The following is a 19,218-nucleotide window of genomic DNA, read 5'->3' on the forward strand; positions in this document are numbered from 1 at the left end:
TCATGTCATTGCATTATCACTGTTTAGTTAAAAGTATTTAAAAGTATTAGATACACCTGTTTTTGAACCCAGTAGCATCTGGGCTCAAAAAGAAATGTCAATGCATTTATACATGCTGCCACAGAGTCAGTTAAATAGCAGGTGTGTTTCAAAGACTCAGTACTAACTCTTATACTTTGGCAATACAGCTTGTGCTTGCACACAGTTTAGCTATGCACAAACAGGGAAAGTATTGGAAATGTGCATCTGCAAACACTTTGCTAACCATCATGCAAACCTGATGCTCGCTGTGTTATGGAAAACTAAATATTATACATTACTGCTGTTTACTGTCCATTTCCTGTCACAACATGAAATGTCATGTGGAAACATAACAATCTGAAGGCTCTATCTCATAATATTTCACATAATTACAATACAGCCATGTGTTGCTTACCCCCAAGCACTGCAACCCACTTTTCTTAGTACGTTTTCACACATATGTCACCTACACTACAAACAATAATATCAAATGTTATGTGATATGCAATGCACATGAATCTGTTAACATGCAGAAATAGAACTATTGACACATAAGCCTAAAAAGCCTTATCTGCAATGCTATGGAAGGAATCAGCATGGAAGATATCCACAGGAACATAGGTGACTCTCAACACACTTGACAGAACCCATTTTGACTTTGTCAAGGGTTGATCTTGCTTATTAAACTTAGTGGACTTCTTTGATACTGACCCCAAAGACCTGGCTGAGGGATAACAGAACATATCACCTATGTTGAGTTATCCAAGGCCTTTGACACTATCACTCCTTCAGGTATCATAGAGAAAATTTCCCATCTGCAGATTAAAACCATACATTACTAGATAGATAGCCAACTGCTTCACCAACAGAACACGCACTAAGTTGAGGACTGCACCTCCACCACTAGATCACTTAACAGTGGAACATCACAAGGATCTGTGCTGCACCCTCAACTGTTTGGAAACTATTTCTCTGAAGTCCAGACAAAGGTTGATGGCCTGTGGCTTACCAAGTTTTCAGATAACTGTCAATTGGATGCAGTCATACAGAGTCCCCCAACTATGTTAACATATTAGAAAAGGGGCTAACACAGACAAATGATTGGTGCAAAACTCATAGATTGAACCTTACAGCAAAAAATGCCTCATTATCTCCTTTGGCAATGAAGTATCCCTGTTAATTATGATATACATAATACTCCTCTAATCTCAAACACAGTTTTGCAAGACTTCAGAACACATGTTGATAGCAATCTACTTTTCAATCACTATGTGTCCATAGTGGCGAGACATACATTCTACATTGCATACCTCACACATAAGGCTATCACATTCAGGACCAGGGAGTTCATATTTCTGCTGTACTCTACTCTTATCAGACCAATAATTGAGTACAATACACTCTCCTATCTGTACCTCACCAGACACCTGTAGCAACTGGAGAAAACACAGAGTTTTGTGACCATGAAAATCCAGGGCCTCCAGACCATGACATACATGGAAAGATTGAAAGACATGTCACTGTACTCAGTATCATGCAGGCAGCTGAGAGGTGACCTATGCCTGGCCTACAGAGCAGTCTCATACCATGCCCTACTGGAAATGCTGGACAACTGCAAATCAAATGGGACAAGAATAACTTGTTTCAGGGATCTCAACCTAGCTTGTGACATAAACAGAACATGCTGGAGAGACTGATATATATCTCCCAGTGATTGCCACTCCTCTGCAATAGGCTCCCACTGCATGTGAAGCAGTGCTCCTCAATGACCCTATTCAGGTGCAACCTTGACAGATGTATGGGTGATTGTAAATTCACCCCTGGAGTTGCACCTATGTCTTTTATGGACAGGGCCAGCCAGTGCTGAGTACAAAATTGCTCTGCTAACAATGACCATCTAACTATGCTCAATAAGGGTACTCATGTTTTTACATGGCTAGGCTTGTAAATGCCCTAGGGTCATTAGGCTAGTAACCTCCTATGAACCTATGAAGCTATGAACCTATGCAGGCCTCTTAATGTCTTCTCTCCAACATGTCCTGCTGATATCATCAACTATAAACTGACCTGCAGTCTTGTAAAAGTTAGACTTGTGCCATGGTTCTTGCATAAAGTACTGAGTTTTGTAGTATGTGTACTTAGATAGCTGGATGTTCTGTTCTCACTGCAGTCAAGTGTGTGTGTGTGTGTGTGTGTGTGTGTGTGTGTGTGTGTGTGTGTGTGTGTGTGTGTGTGTGTGTGTGTGTCTGTGTCTAGTCAGAAGAGTGGAAGTGTGTATCTTACAGTTACCACTGCAATCTCATGGATTGACAATATTTTGATACTGCACATGCCTACACATGCATTTCATGCAGGCCTGCCACATCTTCTCTCCAACGTGCCCTGCTGATGTCATCCACTATAACTTGACCTGCAGTCTTGTAAAAGTCAGACTTATGCCATGGTGGTTGGGTACAGTACTGAGTTGTATAGGCTGTGTACTTAGGTAGGGGTTCCATTCTCACTGCAGTCAACTGGAGTGTGTTTGTGTGCATGTGTGTGTGTGTGTGTGTGTGTGTGTGTGTGTGTGTGTGTGTGTGTGTGTGTGTGTGTGTGTGTGTGTGTGTGTCTGTGTGTCTGTGTGTATGTGTGTGTGTGTGTGCATGTGTGTGTGTGTGTTATTGCCATATTCTCCTCATCAGACATCATTGATATCATAAGCTATAAAGTGTTGTCTGAGACACTCCAAGTCAGACCTGAGCTGTGGTACTTGCTTAAATACAGAGATCTGTAGTCTATGTACCTAGATTATTAGGGGTTCTATTCTCACTGCAGTCAACTGGGAAGTGTGTGTGTGTGTGTGTGTGCGTGTGTGCGTGTGCGTGTGTGTGTGTGTGTGTGTGTGTGTGTGTGTGTGTGTGTGTGTGCTTGTGCATGCACATGCACTTGCTTGACATTACAGCCTTTCACATCAGCATGTGGGACACTATTTTTGCCATAGTTTCCTCACCAGACACTGCTGGTGTCATCAGCTATAAAGTGTTGTCTGAGACACTCCAAGTCAGACTTGAGCTGTGGCACTTGCCTTAAATTGAGAGTTCTGTAGTCTGTGTACATAGCTAGGTAGAGGTTCTATTCTCATTGAAGTTAACTGGTGTGTGTGTGTGTGTGTGTGTGTGTGTGTGTGTGTGTGTGTGTGTGTGTGTGTGTGTGTGTGTGTGTGTGTGTGTGTGTGCATGTATATTTGTGGATGTTTGCACTTGCTTGACATTGCAGAGAGTTTTTCACACCAGCATGAGGGACACTCACTGCTATTGCCATATTTTCTTCACCAGAAAATGCTGATGTCATTAGTTATATCTGATTTGTGGATGTGCACTATTCCCACTGGGCAGGGTCAGAGACTGCCCTGGAAGCTAGGCAGAATTCACCTCATCCTATTCAATACAGATTGCAGCCTTATGGAGTTCAATCTATCCACATACATCATGGCATGGTTTGTATGCACTGTGTTTTCTTGGTGAGTCACCAGTGTAGTCTCTCCAGCTGCTGCATGTGTCTGTTGAGGTACATGGAAAAGAGAGTATTATACTCTATAGTGTTCTTATGAGGTTTGAGTACAGTACTGTAATATAATGCTGAGATCTGAATACGATGGCATGACTTATGATGTGCACAACATAAGCTTTCAATACCAGTGTGAACAGTTGGTGGTCAAAGTTTAGAGTGCTATGTACATGTGTTCCCAGTGCCTGCATCACTGGATTTCAGCATAGCAGGACTGCTGTCAGTGCTGTAATTAGCAGGGAATTCCACTTTGCAGAAGGTCAAAATAAAGAAACATTTTTGCATTTATTTGGGGAAGTGTGGCTTTGTCACCAATCATTTGTCTGTGTTAGCTTCTTCTGTACTATTCTATCATCATAGGTGGACTCAATGATTACACCCAATACGCAAGAATCACCAAAAAGAGTAAGCCAAAGCCTGTATACTTTAGCCTGAACTGTCATGAAATAGATTCCAAACAGTAAAGGGCCAAGCACAGATCTTGGGGTACACCAACAGTGACAGCTCTACTGGTGCAGGTTGATTCACCAGCTTTCACAGTGTGTGTTCTGTTAGTGAGCCAACAGGTTACCTATCTAGTAACATGAAGTTTAATCCCCAGCTGGCAGAGTTTTTCAATGATCCCTGCATGGGGGATTGTGTTCAAACCCTACGACAGTTGAGGATAGACAGTATGCACTGTCTTATCTACATTGAGTCCTGTCACACAGAATCAATGGGCTTTGACAACATCACAGATTGCCTATCACATGACTCATCACATACACCTTTCTCACATGGTTGAATATACACTTCAACACACCCTCCACACAGACTATGTTGCTGTAGAAGGGTGTTTCAACATACATCCATGTGAGTTGGAGGACAGAGAGCACCATATTCATGCATGTATGGACACATGCTGACTCTCTTCATCTGTGAAGTAGACCAACATGTCATCACGGACCTTTTCTAAATGGACACAAGTAATATCCCGGCTATGTGTAACAGACCTGTGTGAGCTCTTAATGCTGTATCATGTCTGTTACATCTGTTAAATGTCCTTAAAGAGATAATTGAGGGCATGCATGATGACATCACTATAAGCCTTTTGAACTTGACAAGCCCAAGGCATTTGACACAAATCTACATTGAGTTATTCACTCAACATTGGCAGATGTGGCCATATGCACTTATATCACTAAGTGGGTAGACCAGTGTATAACATACATGGCATCTAAATATGTTGAAATTTCTGAAGTGACATATATATCAAGTCCAATGATCATGTCCATACATCAGGGCTGTCTGCTAGGCCCTTTCCTGTCTATTATTTAAGTGATGGACATCACGGATGACATACATATCCTGTATTCAAACAGCTGCTGGAAGACTACAAATTGTGGACAATCATTGACTCCAGCTGTGATATTAGTATAATACAGACAGTATCAACACCCATCAAAGATTGCTGCCACAGCCATGACAACACCTGCAATGACAAGAATACATGGGGGGATTTGTTACATCAGGAAAATAAATACACAACCCAAGTATAATGTGGACATCACACCCTATAATCAGGCCAATAGATATGTGACCTGTGTCCTGGGGTGGATGGTAAGTGGAATATCCACTAGCATGTGGCGACAGTGCTGACTACTCCCTTGTATATAACAGAACTGCTGGGTATATGAAGGACATCCACATCAGAGGCCATAATTCCTTCATAGTTCACAGCCTTCATCATACCAGTAACTGAGTACAATGCACCCTACTTCATGTACCTGCCTGCATATCTTCCAGTGATGTGTATCTGAAATGTACCACCTTTGTCACAGTGAGCTATCACACATCTTATTGGCCATACCTAGGTATGCTTGTTGTGGCAGAAACATTACTGAAAGAACACCAAATTATCCAACAATGGTAACTTGTAACAATTAAAAAACACTACTTTAAATGGGGTGAGTGCAATGTTTGCCATTTTATATTGGAAGGGCCCTATGTACTTCTCAATAGTCCATCCCATACTTTACCAGGTAGATTTAATTGTAAGACTGGAGGGGGGTCATTTATATTAGTGTATGTTCTGGATGTACAGCTTACTATAAAGGTATGACTACTAGGGCACTTTATGAAAAAACTAGGGGACATCTATATAGTATAAAAAAGAAGGATACAAAAAAATGCCCTTTTTAAGCATACTTTAGAGGGTGAAAAAGAAGTTACTTTTTTCTATTAAAGAACAAGGATGTGTTGATTTTGGGGGAGGTGATTTCAAGAGATTTATAGAGCAGAAAGAAGCCTTATGGCAATTAAGAATGGGTGCAGACAAATTTACTGGGCTTAATTTAATGATTAATATTATTTTTTTTAAACAGGAGGTTGTATATAACAAAGAAGTTGTGTTTTTTTAAATTAATTACAGTATATATATATTTTGTATTTTTCTATTTTATGAATGAAAATGTATTAATTGGTGTAATTTAGTTGAATTGTTTGATTGGTTGATTGTTTATATAAATTGTAGAAAGTTCTTCATTATTTTACTCTGAAGAAGTGAAGAGACGAAAGAGGAGAATTTTTGCAAAAACATTACTGTCTGATGGTGCGGAACCCCCATCAAGTTGTTACACCAGATGCATGTGTGCTACCTTTTCTGATGATACAAACAGTACATACATAAGTGTTCGACAACATTAATGGCATGGGTAACACTCGTGACAGTGTGGATTGTGCCATACTTATATATGCCATGCACAACAGTCAACTAGCCTGTATTGATAATAATGTCACATATATATATATATATTGCTGTGTCCCTCCTAACACCTCCAGCCACAGCTCTTAACCTTCCATCTCCAAAATGAGGAACACTCACCTTCATAATGTGGGACAAATGGGCAAAATGTGGAACACATACTAATGGCTTATTAACAACTTCAACTAGGAAGGTCATAGGATGGTTAAAATATGCTGGTTTTACTCATAAGGAAGATCCTTTAATGAATTAATATGATTAACTTCTACTTACCATGGATTTCACTTAAAAAAATTCCTAACACTGAATGTGTGACAGACTCTTTCAATGTGGAACTTTGAGGAACTTCGAGGAACATAAACTTTTTAAGACCCCAAATGAGGTACGTTCCTCGTAATGAGGTACACTTGAGAGGTATGCCTCCAGCAGATGTTACAGTGCCTGGACAGTATGTATGATTACCCTCATAGCATGTGGACGTATCATAATAGTTGTACAAGTGTGTTTGTGCAGAATCATCTATGATCACTCTAAATCATATATGTTATGTCAGAGGCATGGGGTTACTGGTGGTATTATTATGATATTATCCATGTTTGTGCTTGCTTCTTTTAATGTTGTCCATGAGCCTTTACCTGTGTCTGACTTACTGGAGACCTCTGCTGAGATTACACTCATATTCAGGCAAATCAGTTTGCACAGCTTCACAATATGCACCCTACCTCAATTGTAAGTAACATCTCTGATAGATTTCCTCTGCATTATTCATGTAAGGATGATTATCTCACATAGGCATCCTCCCCATTGTTATGACACCTTATGTGACAGTCACATAATGCACATTTTCATTGTGCAGTCCTAACAGTACCAGATTGATATGTGATTGGTGTGGGTCTATATTATTTGAACAAAGTTTTATAACTTTGATTACCATATGATCGACACCATATGGTCGAAGTTATAAAATTTTGAATACTGAAAAAAAAGTAACCTAATCGGTTAAAGCAGGGAGAGGGGCAAGCCCCCCTGCACCCCACACATGGGGGGCTGCACCCCCAATACCCCCGGCTCTTTAAATATACCAACTCCAAGATCGCACTACAGTCTTCCCTTTATCACATTATAGTGTGGTGGAGTTGTTATATTTAAAGAACGAGGGGGTGAGGGTGGAGGGGGGCTTGCCTCCCTGCCTACATCCCTTAGTTTAGGGTTTATTCTTTTATTTTTTTTTCAGTATTCAAAGTTTTATAACTTCGACCATATGGTGTCAATCATATGGTATTCAAAGTTATAAAACTTTGTTCAAATAATATAGACCCAACTGGTGTTGCTGCTGCAGCCGTATTCCATTGACATACCCTTATCTGCTGTACATTAGGTTGTTTCACCTGTCCTCTTTGCCTGTGTTTATTCCTACAATTCATCTTTGTGTCCCTATTCAATACACACACTTCCCATGCCTGTTTATTTTACATGGCAGTCCATGTACCCTTACTGATCATTTCCACAACTTCAGTACAGAATGACAGGAGTGGGATTCCACAATACTCTGCACTGTATACACTGTCCTGTACTTTGTTTGGACCATATACTTAACAAATTTCATACCTCTTAACTATACATATTTTCTCAGAATGCCCAGATTTTTGCCTTTATATCTTTTGGTGTGTCCCTTATCAAAGTTGTGGTTTTCTTTTGTATCACTGGGATGATTCCAGGACTGATGTGACTCAATAATTATATGTGTTTGAGTTTCAGACTTCAAATAGAAGATGTATCTTAACACAAACCCCTGGTTATTCTAGCACATTTCTAATGAGCAGATATGTCATATATGTCCCTATTTCTAGGTCATTGTCCCTCCATTATGTTGGCCTTTGTCCATAAGTGTTGCACTAAGAGATTGAGAGCTATCTTTTAAGCTCAGGTGATCATTGTGGCATTCTGTGCAAAACTAAAAACCTTAAGTGCTCTGATTTAAACAGGATTGCAAACATTTTTGCTTACATGGCTTCCAAACCATGCTTATTTATGTTTAAACATGGTGTGCAGCGTGAATATGCAATGAGGGCTTCTGCTCCCTGTGAATCACTGTGCACACATGTAAACTCCATGTAGGCTTTGTGCAAAGCCTACACAGAGTTTATTGAATCCCAGGGAATGATTTTTTTGTTTTGTTTTTCAATTTCTGTATATTTTGCTTTCAGTAGTTTGGAAATTATATTATTGCAATTATCTTTGCTAGTATCAGACAAAGTAAAGTAATGGGATGTTTCAAGCATGTTATGTAATCTTAATGCCACAGGGTAAGACTAATGCACCGAGTGCTTGTCATGCAATAAAATGCATATATATGCTATTGTACAGTTTACAGTACACATGCTTATAATCATGTCATAAAGCAGAAAATGTACAGCAAACTGTACATGGAGGCAGAGCATGCATGCACTACCACTGTGTAGGTTAGAATTTGCAGTACAGAAGCTGACCATTTTACTTGCTGTCACTGCCCTCATAATTACAATATACTGTTGAAGAGTGTGATATTAAGCCACTGCAAGCAAGAGCCAGTGGAAGAAGCCATAAGGAGATGCAGTATGATGAAACTAATGCAAAGTCCAACAGATAATTTTCATCGGAGCACTACATAAATAACTACAAAACATCTCACATTGGTTATCTAAGGGGACTATAGGCACACAGTGCGTATTGCTGTGTTAGACATAAGCTGTCCTGTGTTCATGCAAATCTACATATTATCAAAAATGATTAGGAAGGAGCAATCCCTCCAATGGGAAGTGCATGTTAGTAGAAAAGTAAACTATAGTGAGTTTAAGAATAGCAATGACACTGCTCTTGAAACTGCTACAATCATTTAAGACTTAAGATATAAGTATTTTAACAGAATGCTAGTCTAGCAGTTAATGCAAAGGACTAAAGCTTTGTTAAGGAGGTATTTCATTTGTACAAGGAGCAGAGTTTGATTCCTTTTACCTTCATTTGTCTGCCATGTGATCTTTATTTGTCTGCCATATATGACCAAGTCACTTAACCAGACAGTGCTCCTGTGGCATCCTTGAAATGGGACAGTTGTGTAAAGTGGGAGTCCCTGGTCCTCCATCCAGGATTACAAATCATGTCCAGTGTCTAGACAGCCACAATAAACAGCGTCCTCCATCCACAGAATTTGCCTCTGTTCCACATCACACATAGGGAGAATTTAGAGTCACCAATTAACCTACTGCATGTCTTTGGTGATGAGAGAAAAATGGGCTACTCATAGAAGTCCCACATGAACTGATGGATGACAAGTAGACTCCAGACAGGAGGAACCCTATCTTAGAATCGAAAGAACCCATTTCTATAATGTTACAAAGCTGACCACTGTACCTCCCTTACCATGTCAACAAATAGGCAAATAAATACATCAATGGAATGGTAGTTTACTGTAGTATAAGAGTGAAGTAGGGCAATTAACCTCATGGAAACTATAAGGAGGATAATGTCACAGATCAGAGTCAATTCTTAGGTAACACAAGTAAAGTATTGTGTAGGTTTGAAAGGAAATCAAATACAGAAGGTTGTCTAAAGCATATTTTCAGCAAAGATCAGTAACATATAACCCCAGTACTGCTTGGAAGAGTACAATACCATAATTGCTTTAGAGAATAACTGAAATAATGCATAATCTGTAAATCATATTTTGCTAGAGCATGTAAAACTTGTTGCAATGATGTTTTTTCATTATAATAGTGCAGCAAAGCCTCTGCTTCATCTACTGAGAGGAAACGTCACAAAATATATAGTATGACTAAGGTATCATTTAATTGTACAAGATTTACACAGGTAAGGCATGCACTGCATATATAAGAAATCTTGGTTAAGTTACATTGATAAACAACAATCTTCAACTTCAAAACTAGCATGCTGTACTGACAGGTACTTAAAACAGTATAGTAGCACACGTTGATCGAGGTGTCACAGATGATATTTCCTGTAATTCCTCTGCGTAGGACATGTTGCCAGCATGTGGTATTTGTTGAATTAAAATTCGGGATCATTGCAATAGTTAAGCACCCCATATGCATTGTGGGTCTATATTAGATAACCAAAAGAGCAAGTCAGCGAATGCTCACATGAGCAAAAAATGCCGGAAATCGAACTCCTTATTGTGGGGGACTGTGCCCCCATACCCCCCGCTAACTAAATATTCCAACTCCAAAGTCACACTACAGTGAGGAAAAGGCAAATATCCCACTCCTCACTGTACCCTGACTCCACAAACACCGTTTCGATTCCTGGCATTTTCGCTCATGTAGCATTCGCTGACTTGCTCTTTCAGTTATCTAATATAGACCCTGCATTGTTAGGAGACATACCATGACTAGTTGTTCACTTTCTCAAGATGTGAAGAAAATAGATTTAAATAAATGCTTGTAAAATAAAGCACCATTGCTGAAGTATCAGAAATAACCTATCCTGAAATTTTTTTTGGATAATTAATATGCTACTGATACACATATGACATGCCATTAGACAAGTGATGATATTACTACCACATCCCCTCTGGTACTATGAAGGCAATGTATCTGCAATAGATACTAACTGTGCAGGGTATAGATTAATTATCTTGTGTTTTTTTTTTTTTTGTCAGATGCAGCCAGAATCATAATAAATATTTTGTTTTGTTTAACTGATTTGCAATGAACAGGTAAAAAGCACCATGTTGTGGATATTGTTTAATTGAATTGTAGGGCACTGGGAGATATGGCTGCTTATACTCATGGAAGTGTAACACATTTGTTATACACTTATTTAAAATTGTATTTTACAGACCTATAGTTTGCACTGCTTCTCAGATATATCAATGTTAAAATACTTTTCATGCAGCCCCAAAGATCCTTTTCAGACAATAACGGTGGCATCTGACCTGTGCTATGAACACCTTTTGGAAAGTTTCTGAAGACATATCTCTCAGTATGTGTGAGATATTTGTAATTTTTTTATCCATTCTCCCATTACAGTCCTGCTGTCCTAACCGAATCACAAATAATCTTGCCAAAATGTGCAAAAGTGTACAAGTGCAGATGCCTAGCACAGTTAATCAGATTTAACATGACAACAGACATCTTCAGCAGTGGAGTTCAGAATGGTAAAGGATTTTCATGCTACAGTTCAAGTCAGTGGGAAGATCTGGGCATTTGAGTCTTTAATCTGGTGACCAGAAAAAGTGTGCAGAAGTACATTTGCCATATGCAAACATTACTGATAGACATGTAAATCTGAATATAAATCCTTTTATTGTGTGATGGATAGCTAACTGGTTGTCTGACAGAACCCTTGTGGTTAGAGTAGTAAGTGCCACTTCTGAAACCAAAACAGTTGCCAGTGTTGTACCACAAGGCTCAGTTTTGGTCCCTCTCCTATTTGGCATATATTTTTCTGACCTTCATTCCAGCACTTCTGGTCTATGGTTAACTAAGTTTGAAGATGACTGTAAACTGGGTGTTATTCAATCTTCAGCTAACTCACAATTGATCTGACACAGCTTAGACCATGTTAACAATTAGTAAAAAGGCACTGGTCACAAACTAAATGTTAAAAAATGTAGTATGGTTCATTTTAGTAAGCAAACACTTTCACTTACAGTACAGGAGATGCGCCTCTCCAATGAGACAGTGTTATAAGGGTTCTGGGTACTATTGTTGATAATTCCTTCTCATTTGAACATTATGTCTCCAGCGGTGGTGGTGCTGCGGTAGCATTGTCACCTCACAGTAAGACGTTGTCCTGTTCGATTCTCAGCTAAAGTGTCTTCTGTGTGGAGAAATGCATGAATGGGTGTACCTTCGTTGAAGGTTGTCTGTCAGGGCTGGCAACTCGGTACGTAAAAATCTACTGACAATCATTAGCGGACCGGAGTTCCGCTGTGGCGACCCCTAACTGGGAAAAGCCAAAAGATACAACAACAACAGTAGTTCAGAAAGCCTTTTATCTGGCATCCCCACTAAATCCAAAGAAATCATAAGTCCCCATAACACATTCCTTATCAGACCCATTGTTAAACATAGCACACATTTTGACATGAATTTATCTAGTCATATCACACACCTTGAGAAACCTCAGAGATTCAAAACTAAAAAGATCAATGGACTGAAACATCTTAGTTAACAGGAGAGCATGGCAGTCCTTTCTCTGTAAAAGTCTCTTATAGTCTCCTCCATGGAGATCTACGTCTAGCCTTTCATGTCATGAAAGAGCCAATCCTATCTGATCTACTATTGCTTTGCAGAACTAATAATAATACATCAAATACTTGGTTAAAGGAACTAAACCTTTATCGTCAGAAAATATGACACATTGTCATGATAAATTCATATACCAACATATCCCTTGCCTCTAGAACAAACTTCCACTACATGACAAGTAAAGTAGGACACTTGCCATCTTCAAAGTAAACCGAGATAATAGGATGGGCAACCTCAAATTCTCTCCTGATGTATCCTGTCTTGTCCTACTTGAGGCTAGAGGGAAATCCTGACTAACATACTTACCTATGAAACTATGAACCATGTTTGCAATTTACTATCTGCAGATGTGCAGAACTATGTTGAAATAAAAGCATATAAAGCAAAGTACCAGTGCTTATTTTCTGCATAAGTGATATACATTGTAAAGTGCTGCTGAGCCACACATAATCATCAACATCATTGCCATCATCATCATCATAATCATCTTTATCATCACCATTTACTAAGCCACTTTTCCTGCTGAGCAGGTACACCAGACTGCCCTCTCTCAAGCAATATTCCCCAGCTCATCTTTTGTGATCCACAGAAGTTCCCATGCAGGCTAAGAGATACAGTCCTTCTAACATGTTCTAAGTTTGGCACAGATCGTCTTTCTACTGAGCTATACCTTGAACATCCTGCTCAGGCCCCAGACTACTTGAACTGACTCCTCTTAATATGAATGAGTACTCCAAGTTCCTCCAAGGTTATCAAGATCCTTGTTCAGTCACTGAGAGTAAGCCTAACTACTTTTGCAAATGAACCTCACTTCTGTGGCTTGCATTTGTGATCTTATCCGTCTGGTCACTACCAAAAGCTAATGACCATCAGAGAGTATGGGGACAATAACTAGTGAGTAGACCTAATGAATCAATTCTCTTTTCAGGGTCACAGTCAGCTACAATGTCTGAATTGCTGTTGTCACTGCACTAATGCAGCAGTGATCAATTTCCTGATCCTTTATTCCATCATTCATAAAAATACCCCAAGATACTAAAACTTCTGCCCCTCCCCCTCCATATTACTGGTACCTCCACTTCATCATTACAATATTATTCACATATTTCTAGTAGAGAGCAGTAACATCTGAGTTGAAGGTGCTGATTTTCATACTGTTTGACCATTATCAGCAAAGCACTTCAGGCTTGGCATACAGCATGCTCGATCGTCATGCCATGTGCCATGAACACGTACCCCAAGAAAAACAGGGCAGCATCTTCTGTAAATAACAAGTATGCAACCCTCATGTCACCAAACTGGATCTACTTCAGATCTTGGTCGAATCATGATACCTTTTCAATGAAATTGCAAACAGGCAAGGAGAAAATAGACACCCTTGGATGACTCCTATAACTACTTTGAACATGCAAGCAATAATGCATGATATGCTGTGTATTATTGGGAATTAATTAAAACAAAGAGGGCAGCATCTTCCATAAACAGCAAGTATACAACCTTCATGTCACTAAACTGGATGTAGTCCATAAATTGGCTGTATCTTGAGATCTGACCTATGAAATTACAAGCAGTGGGGTGGACAAGAGGCACCCATGACTGAGTCCTACAGCCACCTTGAACATGCAAGCAATAGTGCCTGACAGGTTATGTGTCACTAAGAATTAATGTGCACCTAGGGGTTTGGCATCTGGCCTCTACACCCCTCTACACCCCTGGAAGGGCATTATTTCCCAAATAACATATACCCTGGGAATACTACTGCATATAGAGAATTGAATATCTGTTAAACTGGTGTGATTTTTGTAATATTATATGCGTCTTTATATTTTTGATGTGAGATAGAGCCTCTAGCAAATGTTCACAACTTTCTGCAGCTGGATGAAGTACTTTACATCCAACATTTAAGTTATATAACTATTTAATGTCTACACACACAAAATCCAGACATACAAGCAGACAGATGTATACATGAGTGCATGCGTGCACACACACACACACACACACACACACACACACACACACACACACACACACACACACACATTCAGAAGCACAAGCTATCTCACATACAAACACAAACATTCAGAAATACAGACAGAATCACACTCATAATCATAGAAACACATGCACACACAACACAGCATTTACAACCACTTTGAGTTAATACACCTCAGATGTTTTATTCAGAGTAAATGAACTGAAAAAAAACATAGAACGCAAGTCATTACAACTTCACCCCCATGCTTATTTACCAAACATGATTTTGCCATAATGTACTGCACTGTCCTGTACAATGGATGATTTATTGGTAAAACTATTGAGGATTAAGGTCAGTCATTAATGCCAGACATTAGAGTTTCATAATTCTTATTGTTAAGAGTATCATGCTGATGGATTGCTTGCTGCAGTTCAAAGACGTGGCTGTCTGTCATTCTATTTTGCTTACACTCTGTCTCACATACACATGTTCACACACACACACATGCACAGATACTAACACATGCATGCACACATTTATTTCTTCTTTTTATATCAGTTTACTTTTTTTAATTTTATGCTAGCTAAACAGCAAAGCACTGTTTAGCACAATTAAAAAACATGGCATCCATGCACTTTTTTTAATTTCTGAGCTTCACAGCAGCTTAATATGCCTATCTGGAGTGGTGAACTTATTTTTCAGTTGCATTAACTGTACAGTAATGCCATGCTTTTGAATGTTCATTCTCCAGTCAGGGTGGCTTTGTAAAAGGCCACCCATTGTCTAAACTCAAATTAATGCATAGGATGCAGCTGCATATCTCACCCTTCAAATATAGAGATGGATTGGCATACAGCAATAGGTCAGAATCCTCATACTCTTTATCACTTCTCACAAGACATTCTATAGTAAAAGGTTAACAGAAACTATTTATCTACATTTCCATCCAAGTACAGCTAGTCATTGCTATATTATCCAATAATGTGTTTCCCCACATCATCCATGCTAACTTTTCTGACTCTCAGCTTCTACTATAAACTTCCTACCTGAACCCCTACACTTTCCACATCTTCTGCATCCCCACTGATAATCCTATACCTTAGTTTTATGTACATTCACCTCAAAATATTTCCACATGACTTTGTTTGGGAAAAATTTATATATATTTTAAACTAGTCAATGTTTTTTTTCAACCAGATTTTTTTCTTCTTTTTTAAGTTGCACACTGACAGATATTTTAAATATCATTGAAATCAGTAAGTACTGGTGAAAAAATAACTACGTAGTACTGAGTGATTGCAAGATGATGGAGTGACTGTATCAAGATAACTAACAAAATTGACCTTTGACAAACAGCAACAACATTTGAGATATCTGAAGAAGTTAAACTGTTAATGTTAAAAATTGCATTAGTTGCAGAAGTGAATAACCTGCACAAATGAATACAGTTTTAAAGTGAAAAAATATACTAGAAGAAAGAAAGTAGATAGCAGGTTGTGTAGCAATGCAAGGATAGATGGACATCTGCAGAAATAGGATGTTTAATTTGCTGGCTGTAGGCAAGGGAAACAGACAGACTAATGATTCAGATAAGGTGTTCTATATGACATAGGAGACAATCAGTGTTTGTATCTCAGTAGAAAAGAGTACAATACGTTTTACCTTGCTGTTTTTATAGAGTGCTAGCTCTACTGGTTTAAGAATATATGTATTTAGGTTAATAGGCTGTTTATTTTTTTGGGATAGGTAGGAAGTATGTGTTGCTGAAAATAAGAGGTTAAGATCAGCTGGGACAATATTACACAAAAAATATACAAAGGGACAAAAAAATGATAGAAACAGACTATGAAAGTCCAGATTGTAACAGTAAGACAAATAATATATGTAAATACATCAGACTATGAAAGTCCAGATTATAACAGTAAGACAAATAATATATGTAAACAGAACAAAATGGAAGCTTTGTTATTTCATACTTTGAATTATTAGTCTAGAATGTTAACGGATTGGCAGACTCACACTTTGAATTATTAGTTTGGAAAATTAATGGACTGATGTACTGACTTACATTTGCAGTACTAATACATGGATAATGATGTTACAAGAAACACATTTGACTAATAAAGAAATGGAACCTAAAAATGTTGTAAAGAAAAGTAGACAAGATGGTTTCTTTGTTGGAAAAAAAGACAGCAAAGTAAAGCATATATAGTACTTTTTTAAAAAGTGTGTCAGAATAAATATTGAGCAACAAATGAAGGATAAGCAGGGATGATTTACAGCAGTAAGAGGTTTTTGGGAGGGCATAAGAATTGCACTGGCTAAAATATGTATATACTCCACCAAATGCTTTGGGACAAGATATAAAGAACATTATGGGTGAAATTATAACCTTACATGAAGGATGCATGGTAGCAGCTGGAGAGTGGACTATTATAAGAAATAACAAATCCATCTCTGAAGGGTCAAGATATTGTAGTATACTTTTAGGGGCCTGACACTTTAAAAATATACGCAGGCATTTGTGCTCATGGGTGCAATGAAAATAAAATTGAATGACTTGGAATATACACATTTTTAGCCAAGCATGGTTCTTGGGAAAGATTATATAAATGTTACAGATCAGAAGAATATTGTAACACAGTGAGAGCCATGAACCTTTGCAAATTAATTTTTTGAAGCAAGTAAGCATCTATTCTGACAATTATTGGCATTTTCTAATATTTCTTCTGAAAAAGTAGACATTTAATGATTGGATAGGCCATACTTTAAGTAAAATGTTATTAGATTTGAATATATGTAGTAGACACCTCACAAAGGACTGGGATAGTTGTAAACTGATAATTAGAAATGTGGTGGTAAGGAAAATTAGTTAGATATTGAAAAAAGTCACAATAAGTATTCCGAGGGATTATAAAGTAAGGGATTTACAGAAGTGAACAAAAAATAGGTGAAGCACAAATGGTTGAAGAGCAAGTGAAAGAAGCTAGAATGTCTATTCAAGAGAACTAAGGCAATGTGAATGAATACAGAGAAATGGTTTTAAAATGTTTTGTGAATAACAGTAGAGCAACCAAATTGGTTTAGTGTCAAAGGAAACAAAAGACTGAAAGGATAATAACTAAAATCAGCTAGAAATGAACTTGAAAGTATGAATACAATGGTAAATGATTACAACACACAATATAGACAAGATGTAGTTTATGAGGGCAAACACAGAAAATAGTAAACATATTTGTGACACTTACAGCTTCCGCATTTATCAGATGTCGAAAGAGGGCTGTCAACATCAAAAATAAGGAAAATTCAACTTAAATAACCAATGAGAAACCAGAATATGTGGAAAACTTTTAGATGCAATGGAATTCCAATAGAAAAAAAAAGAGGAGATAAAAAAAGTTTGGTCAGTATTTTGTGAGAATATTTTTCTCTTTGGGGTCATACTCTTGATTTGGAAATAAGCAATTGTGGTATTTATATCAATGTCAGTGAGAGATCCTATTGATCTAGGCTCATACAGACCCATTTTGATTCTGAATCATGATTGTGAAGTGTTCATGATGATTATCAGAAAATGAAAGGCAAATATATTACCTACAGTAATACAGCTGGATCATTTTGAGTTAATAGAAGGCAGATAAACATCTGATGATATTAACAGAACTCTTATTATTCAAAAATATGCACTGAACAGTAGTAATATAGTACCAATATTAACAGGTTTGCATGCCAAAAAATGTTTGACAAAGTGAGTTGGGAGTTTATGAATGGCTCCTTTGAGGCATGTGTATTTCCAAAAACCTGGGCAACATTAAATATTAAATGTTTACCAAGGACCTCAAGCTATAGAGAAGTGTGATGGTGAGCTGTCTAAAGCATTAACTTTCAAGAGGAGCTAGACAGGGGTGTCCATTTTCCCATAGCCATTTGCTTTGTATTTAGAACCATTACCCAGAGATATAAGGCAAGCAAACATTACTGGATATAAATGGAGAACTGTGAATGAGGAAGTAGCCCCTTTGTGGAGATCATATTATATTTAATAAATCCAGAGCATGATATAATATTATATTTAATAATCTGAATTATTTTACTAGCATAATAGGATTTAAAGTAAATGAAGGAAAAACAAAGGCTGTAATAACTATGCCCCAGCACATGACTTGATGCAAAACTTCCCCTTTTCATTGCATCACTGTAGGATGAGATATTTGTAAATTAGGTTGAAACAGGATGTTGAGCAAGCAGCTACAGAAATGAGGGAAGGAATTACTCAAAAGATTATGTGTTATGATATTATAGAATTTTCAATTTGCAGACATTGACAATAAGATACAAGTAGAGGTTTTTGGTACCAATGGTTCTTTATGTAATTTGAGCTTGCATGTATCAGCTAAAAGATCAGGCAGGGAAGAATATGAAAAAGGAAAGTAAGTTTTTTACGGATGGCAAAAGTAAAAGGGTGGGGTGGGAAAAACTAATACTGACAAAGGGAGAGGGTGATTAGGGACTTCCAAATCTGAAGGCATACTGTAAGGTCACTCATCTTAGATTAATGATGTTAATTCGTAACTCAGAATATATACAGAAATAAACAGATATTAGGCAACAACAGGATCATGAGTAGGCATTTGGGCAGATATATGAAAGTGATATAAACAACATTATCTACAGCCTTATAT

This window comes from Protopterus annectens, chromosome 8.part0, assembly GCF_019279795.1.
Source record: "Protopterus annectens isolate FY-2018-M chromosome 8.part0, PAN1.0, whole genome shotgun sequence".
Lineage (NCBI taxonomy): Eukaryota > Metazoa > Chordata > Ceratodontiformes > Protopteridae > Protopterus > Protopterus annectens.